Raw genomic sequence first — 4823 nt, forward strand, 5'->3', positions numbered from 1 at the left:
ATGGATCAAGGGAAACACAGTTGGTGATACCGGATGTATACAAGCAGGTTGATATTCTCTATGAAGTTAACATGCAATTAAAGCATAGTTTGGGTTGTAAGGAGATGTCAACTTCCACATTCAACCGCATATGGAACTCTGAATTCAAGCATGTAACTTTGTCAAAAACAAGTGAATTCTCTAAGTGTGGTTTATGTAGTGCAATCAAGGCTCAGCTTGCAGCGACAAAATGCCAAAATGAACGTAATAAGTTGATGGAAGATAGAAGAAAACACATGTTACAACAAAAAAGTTGTAGAAATGTGTACTACACTTGGCGCAGATTTTCTGAAATGTATCCTCAGACATACTTATGCATTATCCATGATAAGATGGACCAAAAGAAGACAGCCATCCCTATATTACGCAATCGTTCAAAGGACACAGACAAGTCCTTTCAGCTCCCAGTGGCTTTGACTGGCATGATAACACATGGACATGGTCAAGGACGTTATGGTCACTTTTCTTTATCCTTGTGGCCATCGGATCCTAACTTCACAATTGGTTCATTGGCTTTGTGTTTGAGAAATCTTGAAAGACTTGATAACCATGCACTTGGAGATTTGGTACATGATGGGATGCCAAGGTCTGACAACGCTCTGCTAAATGCACTAACCTCAAGAGAAGCATTGGATTCTCACTATGTTTCTAATGGCAAGCAACAACTTCATCTTGGAGCAGTGGGTGGAACATTCAAAGACCTTGGACTTGGAAGTTCCCATCAAGAAAATCCTTATAAGAAACTACCCGAACACCTATTGTTGCAGTTGGTGGATAATTGTGGTTCTGAAAACAAGAATAGGTACTTGTTTGCATACCTATCATTACTTGTTGCTCGAGGGATTTTCAAGTCAATTCAATTGGGATTCTTGATGGTTGGGCATACACATGAGGATATTGATGCAATGTTTAGCAGGTTTTCATAGAGGTTAAGAACTAGCCAAACATTGACATTTGCACATCTCATGGATACTTTTAGACAATGTGAGGAGTCTTCTCCAACGCCATTTTTGGTAACGGAAGTCCCTGATTTCAAGAGCTATGTTGATGGATGCCTATGCGATGGGAAACATTCTTTAGTGGGACACTCAAAGCCTCTCCAATTTCGGTTCTTTATGCGAAATGAAGTTCCTATCATGCAATATAAAGTGCATCCACGATCATTAGATTGGCAACCAAGTGAAGGTGGCATTGAGTTGTGGAAGAGACGTCCGGATGGTCATCCAATGCTACCAAGTGGAGAGCCACCTTATGTAACCATGTTCAAGTATGTGAAGGATCACTTAGATGTGATAGTTGGTATCAAGGAGTATGTATGCTTTTGGGAAAAATGGGCACACCTGCAAGGTCCAGATGCATCTTTCACAAAGTTTTACAAGCCAGTAGTGAAGTACTGGAAGAACATGATTGATGAGCTTGATAAACCAAACAATAGTGTAGAGGGAATGTACGAGAGATTTTGGCCAAAGACGCAACATATTGATTGTGTGCAAGTATTTGATAATGAAAACGATGAGTTTCAAGGAATTGAAGAGTTGAATGATCATTACTGTGGACCTCAAAGGAAAAAGCCAAAACAATCATTTGATCCAATGGTTGATGTACAAAAAGGACACTTTCTTTTGGTCCGACCAGCAGAAAAAATTTACCCAATTTGGCTAGGCATTGCTCAAACTGATGTACAGAAGGATAATAAATCTAAAAATTTCAAGAAGGTTTTTATACAATATTGGGCACCTATATGCAAAAGACACAATGCAGAAATTGAGGAGGTGTATGCAGATTGTTGGAACAAGATTTGGATGTGCAATAAAGGTGATCCTCCACGTTGGGAATCTGTTGATGCTATTGTATGGTCATGGGTTCCAAAATGTAACCTCTCAAAGAAGGTTTCCTCGAAGAGCAGCAACCTCCCCATCAAGGTGAAGATACCAACCATTGCACGCAAGCGAGCTTTATCTAATTTGACTCATAGAACAGATTCCGACTCTGATGCTGACTCCACAATGGAGTGAAGGTACTTGAAAAGCATGACTTTTTTTTCCTTGCACAACAATAATTTATTTGAATACTAACAAATATTTGGAAGGTATGACATTGATCTTTTTTCTTTATCTTTTTTTTTGCAGACCATTGCTTTGTGGTTGCAAGTTTTGCACACTCGACAAAATATCAAGGACTAGTGTTGCATTCTTACTTTTTCTCCAACTAAACTAAAATGGTGTTTTTGAACACCACCTTTTTTTGAGAAGAGGCAAAAAATGCTTCGTTAAACTCAAACATATGATGTTTTTTTATCGGCTAATGCAGAATAGGCACACTCTAAATTGTGAGTTTCATATACATGGCCAAATCCAGGGAGAAAGTCAATGGAGTGCACTCAATGCATTGTAATTGTAACCCCTCAAAAAATACCATGCATTGGTCGAAACCTCAACATTTGACATTTTATTTATGTTGATGCAAACCATGCACATTTGCAAGATTTGGATGGACTCCCAAATCTATGGGAAAAATCAATGAAAAACATTGAATGTTACATAATTACAACCCCTCAAAAGTTCCCAAATTATCAGGATTTTCCCAAATTCTCTAATATGGTGTTATGAGGAAGTCTACATGCAACAACCAGCAAGTTATGTTGAACCAGGAAAAGAGAATAAGGTTTGCCATCTCAAGCAGAATCTCTATGGCTTAAAGCAAGCACCCAGAAGTTCGTACAGTAGAATCGACAAGTATTTTTCTAATTTGGGATATATGAAGTCCAATGATATCACACTCTCTACTACAAAATTCAAGGGGAAGACATTACTATCGCACTTTTGTACGTAGATGATCTAATTGTGACAAGAAGCAAGGATAGCTTCATCAAAAAGCTAAAACAAGATTTATGCAGAGTTCGACATGAAAGATCTTAGACTTATGCACTATTGTCTTGGAATTGAGTTCTAGAGAGATTCAGATAGCACATTCATGAGTCAACTCAAGTATGTTGACAGTCTCCTGAAGAAGTGTCATATGGCAAATTGCAAGATTGCAGCCACTCCCATGGAACAGAGTTTGAAACTTACTAAAGATTCAGAGGAGCCTACAGTCAATGACAGATACTACAGGCAGCTCATCGGATCTCTTATATATCTGACTATCACTTGGCCGTATATTTGTTATGCAGTAAGCTCACTAGCATAGTTTATGGCAACATTTCACTAGAATGCAACCAAAAGAGTCTTGAGATACACCGGACGCACAAGACAGTTTGGGATAGCATACAGAGGAAGTCATCCACGGTTGCATGGATACTGTGACAATGACTATGCCGAAGATCATGAGACCAAGAGATTGACACAGGGATATGTATTTTTCCTTGGTCAAGGTGCTATATCATGGTTGTCAAACAAACAACCAACTGTTTCTTTGTTTTCGACTGAAGCAGAATATAGAGCACTCACTACAGGTGCATGTGAGGCTATATGGCTCAGAAGACTATTGTCAGAAACAGATTACTTTGATGAGTCAAAGCCAACAACAAATCGGCTCAAGCATTGGCCAAGAATCCCGTATATCACTCTAGGACAAAGCACATTGATGTCAGAGAGCACTTCATAAGAGAAAGAGTGTCACTTGGTGACATCACACTGCAGCATTGTGATAGTAAAGTGAATGTTGCAGACATCTTTACCAAACCACTCGGTAAAGAGCTTTTCGAGAAACATCGACTAGCTCTTGGTTTGACGTAGAGGAAGGACATTCCCATTAAAGGGGTGTGATGGAATGTAATGCTTATTCCTTCTTCGATTCCCTAAAATCATCATCTTGAGGGAAGGCCTACTTCATGATGTTGATCTTGAGGGAAGGTGTTGAGAGTTCACGCTCAACATCATGTGATCATGTGTGCATAGCACCATCATGTGATCATATGTGAATAGCACTAACCCAATAAAGTGCTATAAAGGAAAGGATTCGATGCCCTAACCCTGACCCTAAATGGGTTTGTATATATTCTACATTTTCAACTAAATCTAGTGTCATTTGTGGTGTGCTCTCTAGCTGTGCCCTCTCTCCTCATCTCCACTCTTCTCCTCCCCCCTCTTCATATTTTGTCACCATCGACATACTCCCATTTGTCTTGAAGTACAAGAATGGTCTCCAGTCTGCCCAAAAAAATAAAAAGAATGGTCTCCATTCGGTATTTCCATGTGACATAATTGGAGTTGTCTAACTTAGCAGATGCCTCCAAATTGAGTTTACTAGTTGTAGACATGGTGCAAAAAATATACTCGAAGTGTCTGTGAAATCATAGTTTGAATCAACTGCAAAACGCTGACTGTATCAATTGAATTATGAATTGTTGGTGAAGATAGAACTACAATATATAATCCAATCTTTTACAAGGCTTGTGGCAAACGATGTCAGGAATAGCCAAGAAGCTTTACAAGGCTTAAATGATGTGCATAATGCCGAAAAATAGCCAAATAGGCTTTACAATGATGGCATATGTGTGAAGAATCAAATCATGTGCAATTTGCCCTCTAATCAATCAATTAATACCTCTCAACACTCTGAAGTCTGCTCATTGAATTATGGAACGTTGGGTTTCAGAAAATGTGATGATGTGAAACTGCATGTGAGCGAAGGGAATGACTCCGAGTAGGAACTATTTAGGAATTTTTGGGCATGGCTTCGACTGTCTTTTGTGGATTATCTCCTGTAAGGATGATCTAATCTACTCTGATCTAGATCTAGACCAACCATCGAGCGATGAAAAACCAACAAATAATTTCTTT

The sequence above is a fragment of the Dipteris shenzhenensis genome, chromosome 32, assembly GCF_047967505.1.
Source record: "Dipteris shenzhenensis isolate YYH24624 ecotype China chromosome 32, Dip_SZ_1.0, whole genome shotgun sequence".
Taxonomy (NCBI): Eukaryota; Viridiplantae; Streptophyta; class Polypodiopsida; order Gleicheniales; family Dipteridaceae; genus Dipteris; species Dipteris shenzhenensis.